Raw genomic sequence first — 21,758 nt, 5'->3', positions numbered from 1 at the left:
CGATGGTCTGCTCTCCCAAAGTTCTGCCGTTCTTGGCACCTCCAAGGAGCTACCATCCCCATTGGAGCCAATGTTAGTGTCAGTCTTTCCAGCCTTCCTCCAGTGATCAAACGTGCTCTTACAAAGTGATTTTGAAGTGTCAAGGTCAAATTTTGTCATTTCAGTGAGTTTTCAAGCAAAATTTGGCCACTAGGCATTAGGTCTAGGGTTTGTTTTCACTCCTTTCAAAGTCTCCCAAATGTCAGTCCATGTCATCATTCAGCTGAGTGTATCATCATTCAGAGGGTTTTCATCATCATATTAGGTTCCATTGGGTCATGTTACACCTTGTTCATGCTTCAGTTGTGCCTTGGCAAGCTTCATTTCCCTCTCCTAGGGTTTTGAAGGCAATTTCTCTTGGATGGTCAAATCATTAGAAAAACTTGTATCCTGATGTTCGTACACCTTCCCCTATCCTTCATGTACCTTATCAAACACTTCCCATCACTGAGATCCCCCAAATTCCTCATTTTTGCACAAACCCTAATTTCTTGCTACAACTTGGCAATTTTCTAGGTTGCGCCTGTGTTTTGCCCTTTTGGACCCCTTCCCCTCACTCAATCTATGAGATTCCACTTTCCCTGCTTCCTAACATCCCTCCCTACTTCCAAAAATTTCCCCAAGAATTTAGAAGCCCCTTATCCCCTTCAATTCTCTTCATTTCGAAAAAATCCCTTGATCCACACATCGGGATAGGTTTCACTCAAATGATGTTTCAGAGAAATCAAAGATGAATTTTGCAAAACGGAGAGAGTTTTTTGTCCACAACATGCCAAGGAAGAAAAACCTCCTTCACTCTTTACACAGGTGTCATGGTTTTAGAGAAATGTCAAAAATACAATCGCCTCAGGAGAATTGAATGCACCTCTGAAGTGACATTAGTAAAATCAAGTTTTCTCCTAATTGGGTTGGCCAAATGAATTGTTTGATGAGTAAAATGATAGCTAGACACAAATATATTTCCAATGAGCTATCATGAGCTCAATTTGGAGTTGAGGAAGGCATTCAAAAGTTGACTGCAACAACACTCTTCCTTGAGGCAGCCTCATTTGGCACATTTTGACCAGTTTTGGGAGATTTGATTTTTTTACAGGGAAAATGAACTCCAAATTGAAAAATTCTAGTTGGGTTGGAAAGTAGACTCAAAGACCTTTCCAACGAGCTATCCTACACTCGCTTTTGACACTAGGAAGGCCTCCAAAAGTCATCTGAAAGTCGCACTATGCGTTGAACCAGGCTCGCTACGCATCAGGCCACATTTCTCAGTGCAAAATTACAAGTGTGCTACGCATCGGAGGGGAGCTACGCGTTGGGCAAGGCATGCTACACGTTGGGTTTTTTGCCCAGTCACCTGCCTGCAAGCTCTAAAAATCCTCTCTTAGCTCAAGACAATACAAGTAAGCTTCTTTCCATGGCTAGTTTCAGTTTTCCAAGATGAATATGAAAGAAATGTGATAAAGATGCCATGCAAATTAAAAGTAAAAACCCTAAATTGCTGTGAGAAATTTAAAGTCCAAGTTTCTGCTAGGGTTTCAAACAGTGAATGCTGCCCAAGGTTTACCATTTTAATCCTTCTTTTTTTACCCATATTCACCAGCATTCTCCTAAAGATGTCCCATAAAATCCTATAATATCACTCTACAAAAATCCCAAACCCTACTCAATTCCCAAACCCTACTTCATCTCAAAACCCTACAATATCATAATTTCATATTCCCTCATGTTCCCTTTCCCTAACAATTCCCTTGTATTTATGTCCCCTTGGTAACATCATTTGAAAAAGTCACAAAGCAGTTAATTGTGTGCATAGTCAGCATATACAGTTCAGCTATCTTGCCTTCAAAACTATGTCAGAAACTGAAACAGATTATGAGCAGGATTTTGATAGTGATTCTACACCAGAGGTAAGTGTGCCAAGGAGGTATCACAAAGGTGACGGAGGTCCAGTTTCATCATGAATTGGCTCGTCTCTTTGTCTTGCATTTACATGGAGACCAAGTTACCTTAGCTGGAGTCAATGTTACTCTTACACCGGAAGCAGTTTCATTAGCAACAGGTCAGTAAGGATCGAGAAGCTAATCTTGAGAGGGTCAACATCCATTTAGAGAAGTTGTTGGCGAAGGCCAATCACTTGAAACATCATTATTAGGCTCGCATGCATGTGTGCAAAGCAAGAATGAAGGTACTCAAAGGACGATTGGCCAAGGCACTAAAACGGAGGAAAAGGCCCGATCCACTTCATATTTTAGCTGAAGCCTCCTTGAAGGAGAATGGCACTAAATGACACACCTTCAGCTCAAATTTCAGAGAATTTGGAGCAATTTTGGTCATTTTTGAATTTTTTTGGTCAAAAAACAGGTTTTTGCCCTCAACGCGTAGCGCGCCGCACGCTACCCTGAATATGGGCAAGTCCATTTCTCAAAAACTCAGCATTTTTGGATTTTTCATGACAAATTACACTTTCTCAGCAATTACTAAGACATTTCATCAGGTTTTGAGCCCTCAAAAGATCAAAAAACATGCAAAAAATGACTTTCTGCCACTTTTTGGACACACAGGAAGCAGTCTTGGGAGATTGCACTTTTGGAGGGTCAAATGACCACCAAATTGAGAAATTCCACTTAGGTTGGAAAGTAGACATCTAGTCCTTTCCAACAAGCCTACTTTTGCCTCATTTGGATGCCGGGAAGTGCCTCAAAAGTTGGCTCAAAGGCGCGCTACACGTTGAGGATTGGGGCGCTACGCATCAGGGAAGCTTGCCAGATTTTCACCTACAGCTCAGCAAAACGCAGATTTGACTATTTTTAACTTTTTAAAGTGGTTTTCCATCCTCCTTGATGTAATTGATGTAATTATATGATTTCATGGCACTTATTTATCTCTTCTAGAAGATTCATTCATAGAAAGTTAAAAATTTAATAAATGAATTGATTTCCTAGCTTATAGAGGCAAGTTGTTTTGATTACCTAGATTGTAGTGCTCAGTTTAGAATTGGTTGAAACAGCTCCTAGGATGATGAGATCGACCCCTAGAGGCAAGGAAAGGTGTTAGCTTGCCTATATTATGTATTTTCTTAGTCATTTTCATGGTTGGACTCTTGAGGGATAAGCTTCTATTGTATTACACTTTGTATCTCTGCAATTTTGGTAAAGGAAAGACCAGGGTTTTGCAGCCCTCTTTGGGATTCCTGTGGTTACTTGTGTTGATGGTGTGCTTCTCTTATGTACTTGTAAGTTTATTATGTGTATCATTTTCTCACTTTTCCTTCTAAAAATTAGGCAAATGAAGTGATAAGGTAGAATTCATGGTTTCTATGCTCTGCCTTTAAGTTTGCTTAATATCTATGTTTTCATCTGTCTAAAGAGAACTCTCGAAGGTTTCTTGCTCTCTTTAGCTCCTCACCGGTCATTCCTATCCATTCACTTAATTCAAAGGCATCAAGACAATCTCCTACCTTGCCCCAAAAAGACCTATGCAAAAACTGTGTCTCATCCCCGCACCCAAAATTGTTATGCTCAGTATTCCAACAAAACTCTAAAAAAATTTAAAATCAAACCTTCTCTATCAGTTTACTAGCCTAAAATCAGAGTTCTTTATTGGTCATCTCCGCCCTTTGAAGATCTTTGCCGAGATAGACCCGGAGAGAGCCCTCCCCTGTCCCGTAGGGCTAGCTACGAGGCTAAGTGGTTTGATGTTGCCTTGGATTTTGTCTTTCTCAGCCTGAGGCAAATTTCAAGCACTAACAGGATCTATACCTTTCATTTTTGTGTATGCTCTTTACCTCGCGACTCTGTGCAATCTGGGCAAATAAGAAACAGAAAGGAAGGATTTTTCTCATGCGTATGCTCTTTTCCCTGCACCTTAGTTTGATCTCAGAAAATCAGAAACATTGAGGAAAATATTTAGTTTCCGGCTAAAGCTAACTTCGAGCCGTAAGGTTCTTTTTCTTTGTATGTCCATGTTGGGATTTGTGTTTTTTCTTTTGTAGGGAAAAAGAGCTTTCTCAAAGCAACCATGCAACCGAAAGCTTCAACCCCCCCCTCTCTCTCTCATTTCCACACATTCCCGCACTTCGTCGACATCTTCAACAACGTTTTTTCAAAAAGCCATAACTTCTTCATCCGGAAGCCGTTTTCAGAGCCGTTTTTTTTTAACCAGCCTAATTTTTCGAGATCTTTCCGTTGGAACACTTATTTTTAGCATATTTAGCTTCAGTTTCCATTGAAATGGAAAGTCAATACCAAGTTACTCTTGACAGCACTAACTATTTCCAATGGTTGTCCTACATTGAGGATTTACTTAGAAGTAAAGGTCTCTACAGAATAGCCTCAGGCCAAGAAACCAAACCGAAAGATGAAGAGAAGGTTGCTAAATGGGAAAATAGGCAAGATCAAGCACGTGGATTGATAGGGATGTCTATTTCTCCAGATCTTAGATTCCATATTGCAGAACTTGATACTCCTGATGAAGCAATGAAACAGATCAATAAAGTTTTTGGAATTAAAAATGAACTTAGAGCCCATCAACTTGAAAATGAGTTGCTTACATTGGACCCCAATAATTTTTCTTGCATTGAAGATTTCTTGTCCAAGTTCAAGACCCTTAGATATCTCTTGGAAGGTGTTAAGGTTAAGGAACAAGATAGTAACCTTATCTATTCCATCCTTACTAAGTTGGGACAGCCTAATCTGTGTTTGTTTTCACCTTCCATTCTACAAGAGAAGCCTTCATTTCTCAAGGACAAGACTACAAGTCCCCTTCCTTTGATTCTTTTTGTGATTCTTTAATAAGAGAACAAGAAAAATTCTTACACCTTGGTCTTCTTAATCTTGGAAACTCTTCTAAGAAAGCGTTAGCCGCCCAGCAGCAACCAAATTCAAAGAATCCTAAGAAGTCATATCCTAAAAGGAATGGTCCTAAACCAAACAAGGTTCCTAAGCAATCTCAGCCTCAAAATGAAAAATCATTTCAGCAAAATGATAAGACAAATAAAAACAAAGGGAAGAAGACTGATAGACATTGCAACTTTTGTAATCGAGATGGCCACTTAGAATCCAAATGCTTTAAGAAGATGGAAGCCTTGGAAGCAGCAATGAAGAAACATAACATCCATTTGGAGCACTCTTCAACTTCAACTTCATCTTCGGGAATGGCACTTTCTGCATGTGGTTGTCAATCATCTCGGTCTGGTTATGCACTAAATGTATCTTCTTCTTCTCATTCTCATGAGTGGCTCATTGATTCTGGAGCTTCTTATCACATGGCCAAAAAAAAACCATGTTTTCTTCTTTAAATGATTGTAACACCAAAAATATATATGTTGGTGATGATATATCTCTTAATGTTGTAGGGACTGGAACTGTTCATCTTGACAATGGTCAATTTAATGATGTATTATGTGTTCCAACATTATCCTGCAACCTTCTATCTGTATATCAGATAACTCATTCAGGTGGAGGTAAAATCGTTGAATTTTTGCCTCATGATGTTGTAATTAAGGACCTAAGAGATCCTAAATAGATTTTAGCTACTGGCATTGCTGATGATTCTACAAGGTTGTGTAAATTTCACAACTTTGGGTCATCAAATCTTCCCTATGTATTTGTTGCTCATAATGACGAAGTGAGCAAACTTTGGCATGAGCGATTTGGTCACTTAAACTATCGCTCTCTTAAGCATCTATGTAAAGAAAATATGGTGACAGGTCTTCCAATGGTATCTTGCAGAGATGGTGTTTGTTCCGGATGTGTACTCGGAAAACATCATGGGGACATTTTTGAAAAACGTGCCTCTTGGCACGCCTCAGCCCCTTTACAGCTTGTGCATAGTGATTTATGTGGTCCACTTCCAGTTGTTTCATTCTCTGGCTGCAAGTATTTCTTAACTTTCATTGATGATTTCTCCAGACGCACTTGAGTATACTTCTTAAAACTCAAGAGTGAAGTATTTAACACATTTTTGGCCTTCAAGGCCTTTGTTGAAAAACAATCTGGACATCAAATTCTTAAGCTAAGATTTGATAATGGCGGAGAATATGTTAAAAACACATTCATCAACTTTTGCATTGAGAATGGAATTCAAATGCAACATACTGTTCCATATACTCCACAACAAAATGGTGTAGCTGAAAGGAAGAATCGCACCTTCAAGGAAATGGCTAATGTATGCTACAATCTAAAGGACTTGGTCTTAGTTTTTGGGCAGAAGCAATTAATTGTGCAAATTAAATAATAAATCGCACTCCTACTAAGGTTTTAAAGAATATCACTCCAGAAGAAGCATGGAGCTCAATTAAACCAGATGTAAGTCACTTTCGTGTTTTTGGAAGTGAAGCATGGGCCCATATTCCAGATGAAAAGCATAAAGCTTTAGAACCTAAGAGTGAAAAATGTACTTTTGTTGGATATTCTGAAGATGTCAAAGGCTATAGACTTATTCCACTTAAGTCCAAAAATATTATCATTAGAAGATATGTAAAATTTGTTGAAAATATATCGGCCTGCGAGCCTAGTCCGGCGGATGTGCCACCTCTCCCTATCTCTTCTACTTTTGAAAACATTTCTTCTTCAGATGATGAAAGTGAGGATGACAATCCTGCCCCACCATCTCAGGATCCTCCTTTAGCTCCTCAGCTTCCAAAATGGGTCCGTGCTACTCGAGATGCAGCAGGTGATTTTGTTGGTGATCCTACAGATCAGCGACGCACACGTTCTCAGTTTGACAGAGCCTCTTCTTTACTGGCTCAAGCTCCAGTGAATTATGATCCTGACAACTTTGCAGAAGCTTCAGGCCATCCACATTGGGAAGTAGCTATGAATGAAGAATATCATTCATTATTGGCAAATGATACATGGGATCTTGTTCTTCTACCAAAGGGACAAAAACTTGTTAGATGCAAATGGATTTATAGAACCAAGTATGGACCAGATGGGAAAGTTGATAAACATAAAGCTCGTTTTGTTGCTAAGGGTTTTTCACAGGTTGAAGGCATTGACTACACTAAAACCTTCTCCTCTGTTGCCAAAATGAACTCTATCTGCCTTGTTCTTTCCCTTGCTACCTCTTTCAAATGGGAAGTCCATCAGATGGATGTTAAATCTGCCTTCTTGCATGGGGACTTGCATGAATAAATCTATATGGAACAACCTATTGGCTTTATACAAATAGACTCCAGCCTTGTATGTCGACTTAAGAAATCCCTTTATGATCTCAAGCAAGCTCCTCGGGCTTGGTATGCCAAAATGGATAGCTTTCTTTTAGAATCTAGCTTTTCTAGGTGTCATTCTGACAATACTGTCTACACCAAGAAAGTGGGCAAGTCTCTTATCATTCTTGTTCTTTATGTTGATGATCTTATCCTTACTGGTAGTGATCCCAACCTTATAAACCATGTGAAGTCTAGCCTTATAAGGAAATTTGAAATGACAGACTTAGGACACTTACATTATTTTCTCGGTCTTCAAGTCTTGCAATCCAAGGAAGGTATTTCCCTTTCCCAGTCCAAGTATGCTTGTGATATTCTACGTAATTTTCACATGGAAGACTGTAAGCCAGCCCCTTCTCCCTTTCAGTCTGGAGTCAAACTTTCAGTCACTTGTACTTCTCCTGAAGTTGATGCTACCTTATACCGTCAACTTGTAGGAAAACTTTTGTATCTAACCCATACTCGTCCTGACCTTTCTTTGTTGTTGGCCTTGTTACTCGGTTTATGCAAAAACCACATGAAAGTCATTGGAAAGCAGCTAAAAGAATACTTCGTTATGTTCGAGGTACAGTTCAGTTTGGGATTCATTACAGTGCCAAAGCAGCTCCTCTATTGGTTGGTTTCACTGATTCTGATTGGGCTGGTGACCCTGATGATCGGAAGTCTACTGTCGGTTATGTGTTCACTCTTGGTTCAGGACCTATTACATGGGCTTGCAAGAAACAGGGTGCCATTTCTCTTTCTTCAGCAGAAGCAGAATATCGTGGTGCCGTAGAAGCTAGTAAGGAAGCCTTATGGCTTCATCAGATCCTGTTAGAGTTTGGCTTTCAGCAGCAGCATCCGGCTACACTTTGGTGTGATAATCAAAGTACCATTCAACTATGCAAAGATCCAGTCCAACATCAGTGCAGCAAACACATTGAACTGCACATGCACTTCATCAGAAAGCTCATTCATGACCATGTTCTTGAAGTGCAATATTGTTCAACAGATGATCAAGTTGTAGACATCTTTACAAAGGCTCTCACAGAGGCGAAGTTCACTAAACTTCGATTTATGCTTGGAGTTCAGGAAGTTGTCACTAAGGGGGGATAGGCTCTAGTGCCTCCTTCCTTCTCCTATTGTGTCATATTTGTAAATCCTTCAATCCTATCCCAAGTTGTTCTTAAGGGGGGATGTTAGGATATTCCGACACATAGGAAATAGTTAAGTACAACTTGGTCTAGTATAGGGTTAGGTAAAGTGTGTTTCTTTACTATGTACATTTTGTAACTTACAATCTGACAGTCACGATATTTAGTGATCCGATGGTTCATTCTCTCCTCGGTATTACCGACACTTGATCCGTGGCTTGACACCCGATTGGTCCATGATTTCTATTTAAAGTGCATGGAGGGTCATTTGTAGGGTAATCCGTCTATGAGATAAGCTTATGTAAATTTTCATTTTTTTATTAATAAATTTCCTGAAGTGGCCGCATTGGCTCAGGCCATGGACTGTTTCCCTCTTTGAGGGTTTTAACCACGTCAAAATACTGGTGTATTGATCTGTGATCTGGTTGTGAGCGGTGTCCTTTGGTGTTCTGTCTGACGAACTTACCCTGTAAATTCCTACATAATATACTTAGAAATTCATTTTCTATGAATGCTTTGTAATAGAAAATACTTCTCGCTAAAGGAAATTTCCACATAGCCAGTTCCCCAAGTTAGAGGGCCATACACATCACCCCTAATCAAAATTGCAGTTTCAAAGTTGACTAGAAGTTATCGGTGGTTTGCTTATCATAGGATCTACAAATTGTGCATAGACTAGAAAGCTACATTATATCTCCTTGAGATTGCAAAAATAACAAAAGAGACAAAAATCTGACCAATCTCAGGAGAAGCGCAATTTCTATTAATAGGCCAACAACCTGATTTCTCATTAGACTCTTTAGTCTAGAATTATTAGTAGTGACGTCGCAGTAGAGTTGGCTTGAGGGGAGGCTTGAGTTGGAGCATTGATGACTGCAAGTCCTTCTTGGTGCTCATTCGACTCAGTGTTTGAGTCTGAAACTACATAGTGTTCTATGCAAGACAATTAAACAACTATATCATCCAAGTTGTATCTAATGTCCCTAAGAATGTGCTTGATGTCTTCTTGACTTGCAAAGAGTTTATAGTTGTCTACTTGCTTGTCTCTGATGACCATGTTGAGAAGAGTTTCCATTTGACGATGTTGAGTGATGGAATGAAGGAAATGGATCCTTCGCCTGCGAAACTTCCTCGGATATGAAATCCACTTGAGGCTACTGCCTCCAATATCTGAGTCTGAAAATTAAACACGATCTTCAAATTCCTTAGCCTCTAGTTGAATAATTTATTTTTGTACCTCTAGGGATGCCGATTCAAATTAGTTGGAAATTGATTCCCATCCAAGCAACCTCCCGTGTCGCAACAAAGAGGACCCTGAGGCACCTCTTCTGCAGCTAGGAGCACGTAACCTTAGCGCCATGAGAATAGTGAACCTGTAATAAAAATAGCTATGACATGTTGTTGAAAAACACACTTGAAATGACCTACAGACAAGATAGAGACGCAAAGGAAGAAGGTGGTATAGGAAACGTAATGTCAGCGAAATGAATTTAAAGGTTAAGTTGCAACCACTGCAATGATCCCATTGAAACCATATGGAGAATGTACCTTGTTACACATTGTTTTGTCACACCTCCTACACTTCACTGTGACATACCCCGAAGTGCCCGAACCATGACTATTATACAGTATACTCATCCATGTATACAGTTCAGAGCCTTCCTAAGACATTGATTGGAAAATTCCTTGAGCTTCCTCTGAAGGAAATAACTCTTTAACCCTAATTTGAGCATCATTGCGCTTATGAGGCCTAAAACCGTGATGGTCGCATGTTGCACTATACCCGACCTGCGATGGCATCACTTCGTTTGCTCAGATACCCATGATGATCCCAAAAATACAATTTTCTCAAAGAGGATGAGAAGCTTCGTGATCTAGAAGCTTCTAGAGCGGCGAACTAGAGGTTGTTTCACATAGATGAGGCCGAATCCTCCCATTTTGACCTCTTTGTTTTATCTCTATGAGATACCTCCTTGAGATTTGGGCCTAATCCTATCATTGGAGAAGTCCTAACTCCCTCTCCTAGTCTATAAATTCATCCTCTCCCATTCCCAAATGGTTGGTCAAGTTAGAGGCTGGGTTGATTTATGTCCATTTGTCTCCCTATGTTGAGCTTATGCTTAGAGGTTATTCATTAGACTTGGAGAAGGAGTGTTGGAGAGTTTCTTTGCTTGGATTTGGATTACCACTCAAGGAGAACCTTTCAACATCAAGGCTATGGTTGTAAGCTTCCCCTTTATTCTTTAAATAATAACACAATTGTTGGTTCATCTTCCCAAAATATATATGTTCATGTATGTATTGGTTTGGCATTCCTTGATCAACTAAATAGATTATTATTGGATATGGTATTGGTTTTGGCATGCTTTATTGTCTCTTGGTCGTTTGTGCAGGTACATAAGCGTTGAAAGAAGTAGGAACAAGGTCGTGACACAAGAGGTTCAAGGATATCAATAAAGGAAATCGGATTAGCATCAGAGCAAGGTATGCCTTCTCTCTTGTTCTATTTTTCAATCATGATCTAGGAAGATGTCTAATTGATTGTCCCTTTAATTGCTAGACCCACTCATTGGGCTAGAGGGATCATCTTTTTCCATAGAGAGGATTAACCTTGTCAACAAAATGGTGACTCTGTTGTGGAGCCTATGACCCTTTCCATCCAATCTTTCACCCTGATCTTTTGTCTAGTTTGACCAACCATCGATTTTTCGGCTTGTCTACATTAGTCTGGGTTTATACCATGACTGATTACTGCCTTAGAGTGCTAAGTCTAGATTGTTTCTTGGAATATTTATATTTGTTTCCCATATTCCTCGCCCATCACGGGTTTACCCTTTACAATCGCAATGGGCCATGGCATCTCGGTTTTTACCTTTACAGTAGCGATAATTGCGGGTTTTGGTATATAAAGCAACGATGATACTTGAATGTGAGAATTTTTGAGGTTTCTTCCTAAGAATCCAATGTGTCTTGGCCCCTAAAGTCTTTTCCCATCCTATATGCTTGGATTTCTCAGTTTTTTTTATTGATTTCCTTGATTAATTTTCAAAATTTGTCTCATTGGCTTCGAAGTGAAATCTAATTGAGTTCTATGGTTTCTAGTCAATTGGTCATCACTTGCTGCTTGTTAGTGTCATTGAGATGTTTGTTTTGCTGATTGATTGAGTGTTGTTTTCTGTGGAAATCATTGAAAACATCATTTTTCATTTGTTTTAGCTTGTATTTCGAAATTTACTTTTCGGGAAATGCATTAGATTAGTTGCATTGAAAAGTTATTTTTTGATATTCATCATTGAAAATAGATCACATTTTCAGTGATTGAAAGCTAAAGACTGTATTAGGTGCATCCAATCATTCAAAAAAAAAAGCATAATTCCTATAAATGCATCTTAGTAAAGTCAAAATCATTTTGCTTTCAAAAAAGTTGCATTTAGGATAGTGAAAAGTGGAAAACCATTTTTACTTTTGGCATTGCATTTGGAAGATGAAAGTGAAAGTTAGTGGAAGGCATTTTGCATGATGCATTTTGTTTGATGCATTATTGATTGAAATTTATTCCCTTGATTAGTCTAGCTTTCATTTAAACGAATGTTTTCCTTTTCTCATATATGTGCATCATAGATGTTCAGGTGACATCATTTTGAGCCTCAAAACTGAAACATAATTGAAGATCAACTTTAAAATCTATCAATTAATCTAAGGAGCATTTGAAACATTAACATTTATATTTAGTGGTCTAGGCTAGAGATGTGTTTCAACGTCTTTAAAACTTAGTAGCTATCGTTCGCTTTGGCATTAGACAATGCTAGCACGGACTTGTGCTCCCTTTACCGTCGCGTATATAAAGGGATACCCCCATAGGTTGTAAACCTTTATCCATAGGAAGCTGAGTCTATTGCCCTGTAAATGTGATACACCGAACACAACATTTGGGGAGATTGCCTGCACGTACGTCAAGTCCTTGGTAAATTTATTTGTTGAGGTGTCTATTGCAGTTCATGGTTACTTGGTACTTCTTTTTACCTAGATTCACCAGAGTAGTCATTTCAATCTTTTCTGACTATTTAAATTTGAAAAGATCATCAAGCAACTTGTCCTTTCAAGCTCGTTAAACCAACGAAAGCGACTAGAGTCACCTTTTCGTTCTTTTCTCGGCTCTTAAAACTTGAAAAGACAAAGTTTTTTTGTTTCAAATTCTAAAATTAATTCACTGCAAAACAACATCCTTCCTATGGAAATACTCCTTAGTGGATCTTAGGTTGATACCAATGGAAAAATTTCTTGAGACTATCAGTCAAGGAAACCCCTCTAACGCGAATCCTAGTCCTTTTCCTTTTTTCGAAAATACTGGTGCTCTTTATATGGCAACATTGTCCCTTCTTAGATTAACCATTGTTCTGCCAGTTTGGTTGTTTTGAACCACGGTGGTTCCGAGTGTCCAAACTATTTTTCAACCGAGTTCTCCTCCACTTGAACAACATCAACTTCATGTTGATCCTAAAGTTGACCCCTTAGCTTCTTTGCCTATTTCTTCACCTCTTTCTCCCTCTTCACTTGGTGAAAGTCTGGATTCTAGTAACCAGGAAGCTAAGAAGAAGAAGAAGAGGACGAAGAAGAAGAAGCAAAATAAGCAAGGGGGAAACCAAACAATTATTGTTATGGATGCAACTGATGTAGAAAAATATTCCAAACAACCCCAGAAAGTAAAATTCCCTTGAATGTTATGTAAGGGAAACCACCTTCTTTGGAATTTTCATGGTATTCACAAGGTCTTAGAAGTGTGGTCTACAAGTTCACATCGACCTTTGTCATCAGCCTCAGGAGATCATGCTGGTGATAAACCTTTAACTAGTAACAATAAAGTCCATGGGAAAAAGGTAAAAGTCAAATTTCCCTGTAAGTTGTGTGAAGGTAATCATCCCATTCACCTTTGTCCTCTTATGGATGAAGCTTCCAAAGAGTTGGAAAACCTTACAGCTTCTTAACCTTGTCCTCTGATTGGGTATCGAAAGCTTTCCCTTGATCCTCTGCTAGTTGATTAAGTGATTGATCAAAAGCCATATTTGGTCAACCTCGCTCTCTCTGAAAGTGAGTCTCGTGAGTCCATTCTCAATGAACCATTGGTTGAGAAAATGGTATAATTGACTCCACCTTCAGTTAACCGTACCTTTTCAGTAGAAAGTGAACCTCATACTGCTCAGGTTCTTCTAGTTTCTTCAGTTTCGAATGAACTGGAGGTAAATCCTCCTATTCCCGAGGTGCATGAGAGCATTTCTCTTGTTTCCATTAAGCAAGAGGGTAGCTCTCACGTTCCTATGACACCCCCTATAAGTATTTTAGTCACTTCTTTTGATTGGAGTCGACTGGTAGGATATCACCTTTCGTCTTATGTGCCTTTCTAGATTACAGTACAGGCTTACGATATGGTCGTGCCTAGCATAATTATGGATGAGGACGCATTTGTTAGCATTCCATCCTCAACTTCTTGGAAAGCTTTAGGTTCTCCTCAGCTTGTCCCTGTCACCCAAAATCTGTTAGCTTTTAACAGAGGAACCAGTCAACCATTAGGGATCCTTCCTAAGTTACCTATTACTTTAGGAGGAAAGATTGTCTATATAGACGTGATGGTTGTCCAAGGCCCTTTATATTTTAATCTACTCCTTGGTTGTGACTATGTTTATGTCATGGGAGCTCTTGTTTCTTCCCTCTTTCAAGTGATGTGTTTCTCGCATGAAGGAAACATTGTGATCATTGATCAGCTTACATTCATTGGTCCTGAATCAGCTCCCACTCAACCATCATCCCTAAATGGTTCTTATGTGCAAGAAGTATCACCCCCACCACAAGTTAATTACGTGGCCACCTGTTCCATGCCCACATCTACTAATGATCTAGTAGGTGATGTAGTACACCATGTACTGGGGGTATTGGAACCCAATTTTTCAATTGGATCCTCGGACATGTATCCCTTCCAGAGTGTTGTTCTCTTGTCTAATGAGAAACTTTTGGAAGCCATGGCCTCTATTGGTCTGTGATCAAGGGATGGAGCATAGTTCCTTGTCCTGTGGCAAGCTCGTTAAAAAATGAAACAAGGATCATGGAGCAAATTTCCTTGTCCTGTGTCAAGCTCCTTAAAAATTGAAATAAGGGATATGGAGCAAAGTTCCTTGTCTTGTGTCAAGCTCATTAAAAAATGAAGCAAGGGATATGAGGATACTTCTTTTACTATGTCAACCTTGTTAAAAAATGAATTAGGTCTCCATGAGGATATTTCTTTTACTAAGTCAACCTCGTGTCATGATCATGGTTCTTTTCCTATGTCAAGCTCGTTAACAAAAGAAACAAATCCCCTTCCATTTCGAGTCTTCGATTAGATATCGTAAAATCCCAGTCGATTCTTTCCCTTAATCACGTAAGTGAACCTTCTTTCCATCCACTTAGGTGAATGAAATTAAGCTTGGGGGGCATGTACCTCAAATTGAATCATTATGTTTCAAGCTTGTGTAAAAATGAAACCAAATCCAAGCATAGTTTATCTTTGTTTCAACCTTGTGTAAAATGAGACCATCCTCAAGTACTCAAGCATAGTTTCTGATGTTTCAAGCTTATGAAAAAATGGAACCATTCCCGCTTTACATCTCGTGATTTTCATTTTTATCAACCTATTTTACCATATGAGCCTTGGTTTTTTCATTCCATCGTCACCATCTCTATGGTCGATCATATGCTTTCACTTGGTTGTTTTACCCTTGCCTAAGGAACATCTGCATTAAGTGTTCTTATTAGTCGGCCTCTTGACCATTACATATTTTGAGCAGTTCCATCATTGCCATAATTAGTTGCTATCATTTTATACCACTTGTTCCTCCTGCTAGAGTCCCCTTTCAGTGCTTTTCAGACCCCAAAAATATGAAAAGATTATAGAGTACTTGTCTTTTCGAACTCATTAAATTAAATGAATTAACGTCATCTCAATATATGTTTACCCCTTTTTCGGGTTGAGATTGAATATTTACGAAAACAGTACACCTTGGTCGAAATGGTCAAGAGGTTCTCTCGAATATTGTTTTCTACCTTTTCGGATTCAAGAGACAAATTACAAAAAGGGACTTGATGGAGTTTTCTTTTTCGTCTCTTTTTCAAACTCTCTAAACATGAAAAATACGTCGAGTTTGTTTTACATTGGTCTCGTTAAAATTTTATGATGAAAGACTCATCACCATGATGAGACCGAGCTTCTCCTTCCTAGGACTCGTAAAACTTACTAGGATAGATTCATCTGAAGGGTGAAATTATACGACAAGCATATGGTATCCTCTTCAAGCTTGTGTAAAAATAAATAGGTACTCACTAGAAATAGTGGGGGGGAAATGAAGATGAAACATCCTTTACATAGGAAGCATGTCGCTCTTGAACATGGCACTCATCTATTTCTCGTGTCAAGTTTGTGATATCCTCACTTAGTCACTTGTCTTTCTGGGTTTGAGTGATCCATTTTGCCTCTCATTTGACTATTCCCCCTCGTCATTATGACCCTTGGTCCTATATTGAGTCTAATGCTGCCACACTCCAGAGTCGTGTCGCCAATATGTTCAAGAGAAGTCCAATCTACAGTTATTTACCTATACATTGTTTGAGTCATTGTTACAGTCTTGAAACTTATTCCACTTTATTCCTTGTTTCATGTCGAGGATGAGGGAATAATTATGACTCTCCTTCTACTGGTCATTTCCGGTTGAATTCAGCTCATTATCCAGGAAGATGAATTAGAAACTCCCTTTCAGTACCTTAGAGCCTGCATGCCTTAATGGAAAGTTCTTCGCATCCAACGACATGTTTCCGTCATTGGCCTTCAATTGGATGATTCCACCAGTGTTTGACTTCAGCTTCGTTATCACATTCACGGATTGTACTGTCGTACCTTGAGAGCCATTGTCATTATGGGTGGTTCCTCTCGTTCCTGTTAACGATCCACATCAATGGCCAGTAATCAGGTGGTTTTATAGCATGTTTGACTATGACACATTCATTCGCATGTTAGAATTAGTACTTTGATCAGGTCGGGATGGAGTGCAAGACCCTGAGTCTTGTCGGTTATGACTCGGGCTGCATGGAGTTATATGTTATTCATGATTGTACACATGTTTCTGCTATACAGTTGGTTGTGACCATACCATGGGACTTTACATTTATGATGATCCTTCTATATCGAATGGTTGTGTCCATGCCTTGGATCTTAGATTACAAATGATCATTTTGTATTGGATGGATGTGCCCACGTCATGGATCTTTTCATATAGTCTTCATCATATGAATTGTTGCGTCCATGTCGTGGATTCATGTATATGTATATGTGTCCTTGATTTGCAAGTCTCCTGACATTGTGTGTCCTCGTCCTTGCCAAAAGCTCATAAATCATCTTAGTCATCACTCCTCGTTTTGCCTTCATGCTTTAAGGGTTATCTGTTACACAATATTTTGTCACACCTCATGCACTTCCCTGTGACATACCCCGAAGTGCCCAAAACATGATTATTATACAATATACTCATCCATGTATACAGTTTAGAGCCTTCCTAAGATATTGATTGGAAAATTCCTTGAGCTTCCTCTGAAGGAAATATCTATTTAACCCTAATTTGAGCATCATCATGCTTATGAGGCCTAAAATCACGATGGTCGCATGTTGCACTATACCCAACCCGCGATGGCATTGCTTTGTTTGCTCATATACCCGAGATGATCCCAAAAAGGAAATTTCCCAAAGAGGATGAGAATCTTCATGATCTAGAAGCTTCCAGAGCGGCGAACTAGAGGTTGTTTCACATAGATGAGGCCGAATCCTCCCATTTTGACCTCTTTGTTTTATCTCTATGAGATACCTCCTTGAGATGTGGGCCTAATCCTATCTTTGGAGATGTCCTAACTCCCTCTCCTAGTCTATAAACTCATCCTCTCCCATTCCCAAATGGTTGGTCAAGTTAGAGGCTAGGTTGATCTATGTCTTTTTGCACCCCTATGCTGAGCTTGTGCTTAGAGGTTATTCATTAGACTTGGATAAGGAGTGTTGGAGAGTTTCTTGGCTTGGACTTGGATTACCACTCAAGGAGAGCCTTTCAACATCAAGGCTATGGTTGTAAGCTTCCCCTTTATTCTTTAAATAATAATACAACTGTTGGTTCATCTTCCCAAAATATATATGTTCACATATGTATTGGTTTGGCATTCCTTGATCGGTTAAATAGATTATTATTGGATGTGCTATTGGTTTTGGCATGCTTTGTTATCTCTTGGTCATTTTTGTAGGTACATAAGCGCTAAAAGGAGTAGGAACAAGGCCGTCACACGAGCGGTTCAAGGATCTCAACAAAGGAAATTGGATTAGCATCAGAGCAAGGTAGGCCTTCTCTCTTATTCTGTTTTTCAATCAAGATCTAGGTAGATGTCTAGTTGATTGTCCCTTCAATTTCTAGACCCACTGATTGGGCTAGAGGGATCATCTTTGTCCACAAAGAGGATTAACCTTGTCAACATACCCGAGTACCAAACTCTGTAGACCAAAACCGAACAAGGAAAGGAGATCCTTGCAGGGTCCAAGTCGTTTGGAGCTACCGAGGGAAGGACTGCAATGAGTTCAAAGGAAGTTTTAGACTCAAAATTATGGAGAAAAAGAAAAAAAAACATTGACCCATAGGAAAATTAAACATCATAGTGTGGGACAGGATAAAACACAATTGGCGACCGAAAAATAGTATATGAACCATCGTCAACCAAACTAGCAAAGGTATAAAGTTTAACCTAATCACTAAAGAACCTATTGACAGTTTTGGACCCACCAACATGTCAAGGGATCTCCTCGATAAGAAGTCCCAACTAGACCTCAAACCGTTTGGTGTAGGATTCCCAACAGTGGGTCATACGGTATCGCCTTGACCACGATTGCGTGTAGAGGCAAGTAGGATGTCCTTGTTGGTAGCAAGGGTGTGACCAACACAACAAGACAAGGAATGTGCATGAAGGGTTCTAACACACAAAAAGTGGAATGAGTGCACCCCTTGGAAACATGTGGAAACACGCAGCTTGTAAGGGAACACACGAGCAAAGATAGATCACAAGCTAGAAGGCAGGTGAACCAACAATCCAAAGTGATGGTTAAACCAACAACACATCTTTTTGACTCCTTCGTCTTGGCATCAACATGATTGAGATTTTGTATCTTGTATAACTTGATCTACAAAGGAACAGCAGGCCAAGGTGCCTTCTTCTTCTTCTGCATTCTAGCTGACAACCTGTTGAAGCCTCGAAAATCATTGCCTCAACATGGGGGAAAACCACTTGGTCCGGACCTTGGTTGGCAACTCCTTTTCCGTTTGGAGTAGTGGCTCTGACTGGGGATAATGGGACCAGTTTCCCAATCTATTAAATGCTTGTGCTAATGGGGTGATATGTGTGGTTTTAAAGTAATGTCTAAGCTAAAAGTAATCTAATCTTAACTAACAATCACATGCATTTCATCCTAATTTAAGCACTATCTAACTAGAAATATACCTGGGATTTAAATTGATATATGTGATCTACAATAATATTTGAAAGCAATTGGTAATAAAGATCATTCAATTGCGATGAGAAGTGAATCCATTTTAACAATAATCATTTCGTATAAAAATTTAGCTGAAATGATTGTGAAATATATATCGCATAAAGAATTATTCATATATTCAGCATAAAATAAAGATCATCATCATACATAAGTGCAATAATGGTAATCAAGATTCAGACTTTCATACATAAATAATTTGAGAAGAAGTCATTGCTTAATACATAAGTAAAAAGGATTACGAGATAAAAGTACCATTTATAATACATCCTACTCATGTGTTTCAACAATATTGATCTATCTTCAGTCCATTCAACACCATCTAAGCGTACAAAAGTGCAATTTTAGTAGAAGATACTAAATCATATAGAAAATAAATCATGTTCCATTAATTTCACCAGATGTTCCTCAAAGGGACAAAAGTGCATGTTTCGAAGACTGTTTCTGATAAAATTGTGGACCCCTCTCTAAATGCATGAGAGGGGTTTAAATACTAAAACTATAAAACTAAAAATAGATTAATACAAAAATAGTTGAGGAGGTTTAAAAAACCTGCCTAAATTTGTGCAAAATAAAAATAAAAATGGAAATAAACAAGGTGACTAACTATCCTGCATTTGATCCTTCAGATCACAAATATCCATCATGGGCTTGAGCTACATTGGTTGGTCGACTTCAGCTTCCAATTTTCCTGCGAATACGACATTGTTCAGTGTTGGCACCATTTTCTCCGTAGAAGTGGTTTAGGCATCGTAGGGTCATCCATTGGTTGTGAGGCTTTACCAAATGTTTCCAATATGCCTCCCAGTTTAACCTAGTCGTTTTCCTTATCAATTTTGATTTTTCTACCGCTGCCTATTTCCATTGTTGTTCAAGCTATTTCGAATTAGGAAGGAAAATCGGAATGGATTCTGCCACAAGGTTGGCACTTTGTAAATTTTCATTGATCTTTTCTATGACACTGTTTGTTGTTGTTGTTGCCTCTACTGTTGCCTTTTCTACTTCTTTAAGCCGAGAATCCCAGCTCGTAAATAGGATTTCCTTATCCATTTCTTCTAGCTTAGGCAGGTCGAACTTTCTCCCATCTTATGTATTTTTCCAGGTGATAAAATCAAAGACCTTTTTAAAGATCTCGTCGTATTTAAGTCTCATTTCCATGACTTGACTTGTCAGTTTATTGCTTGTTTCGCAATAAGAATTCCACTGCGAAATCTTCTGGAAGAATAATTCTTTCTAGTGCATCAGCTGAGAGTTAAGACCAAGTGCTTCGATAATACACTGATCAATTTTTGGATCGTCTTTGTGTAGATCAGTTATTTCTTGCATCTGTGCTTCCTTCTCGGCTAAGCTGGTTCGATGTTCTATTTGCATATGTTCAAATGCCTGTTGAAGCTTAACTAATTGTATCTCTGCATGCTGGACAGATTTTACTTGTTGTAGTTGTTGCTCAAGCAATGTTATTTTATCTTCCTTTTCTCTAAGAAACATTTTTATTTATGTTGCTTTGTCCATGGTCACTATTGCGTAAGCACCTCCAAACTGCAAGAGTCTAGTAAGGTTGGCAGATGGGTCAACGGGTGAGTCTTTCCATAGAACATCCATTAGTTCGTTTTCAGGGGTAGTAGCAACTGTAGAGTCCAATTTCCTTTTCTTTCTTTGTCTTTTCACCACGGCCTTATGCTGTGGGCTATAGAACACATCTAGAGGGGGAATTTCTTAAATTCTCAAAATTATTTCAAAAGTGGGGGTGGCAAGGATGTGCTTTACCTCTTACGTATCTGCAGTCTCTCCACTGTAATTTCCAGAGTTGTTTTCTGTTGTGGAGTTTGCAACTCTGGCGCATGTTCCTCTGTGTTGAGACTTTTATTAAAATTATCCCACTCTTCCTCTAAATCGATTACTAGGGGTTTTATTGGATGTGCGGAGGTAGTAGGGATTTCAGCCTGTTTGCTAGTTGAAGCTTCTTCAACTATCTTCTGTGTAGATTGGGTTGTATCCTTTACTGACTCCATGCTTCTGCTTTCTCCATTTTTCGATGACTGTTGTGATTCCCTGGTAGATTTCTCTTGAGATTCTTCTCCAAAATTGGTCTTGGAATTTTCTTTGGAGTCACCTTCTATAGTCACACTGGGAGTAGGCTCCCTTATTGGTTCAATCAATAATTGGTCCAATGGGACCTTTGCTAACGTCCTTTCTCTGTAATTGTAAAAAAATTCTGGATCTTCACGGTCAAAAAGTAGTTGTGCCATATGCTTCACCTATGTGAAGGTTTTTTTTGCAAAAAGATATCATCAAAGGCATCTGCCTCATTTTTGAATACTTTTATTTTCACCAAAGTGGTGAAATTTTCGATAGTACCGAATGGGTCATATTTCCTTCCAGTGAATTTAGGTAATCACAGAGATAGCATGTTCTCTGCTTCTTTGAATGCATGCCCTAGGTCATGTAATGCAAATGAATTTAGGTAATCACAGAGATAGCATGTTCTCTACTTCTTTGAATGCATGCCCTAGGTCATGTAATGCAAATGCTCCACAATGTACAGGATATGTAGGCTAAATGGCCTTCTTTTTCCTTCAATGTCTTGCTCATTCCTCCCTCACTAGCTGTTTGATAGGCTATCTCTCTAGCCATCAATTTATCTGGAACATGGTATGGGAGGACATGGGGGAGGTGATGCTGTTGAAAACCCTGATATATGTAAATGTTTCCTCCCTCGAACCATCTAGCCACTGAGAGGATGTCAACTTTAGCTTCTTGGAAAACCTGGGGGCGTCTTGATTAT

The sequence above is a fragment of the Pinus tabuliformis genome, chromosome 1_1, assembly GCF_031772625.1.
Source record: "Pinus tabuliformis cultivar Carrire ecotype Pingquan chromosome 1_1, CPIR1, whole genome shotgun sequence".
Classification (NCBI taxonomy): Eukaryota; Viridiplantae; Streptophyta; class Pinopsida; order Pinales; family Pinaceae; genus Pinus; species Pinus tabuliformis.
This window is presented reverse-complemented; position numbering follows the sequence as displayed.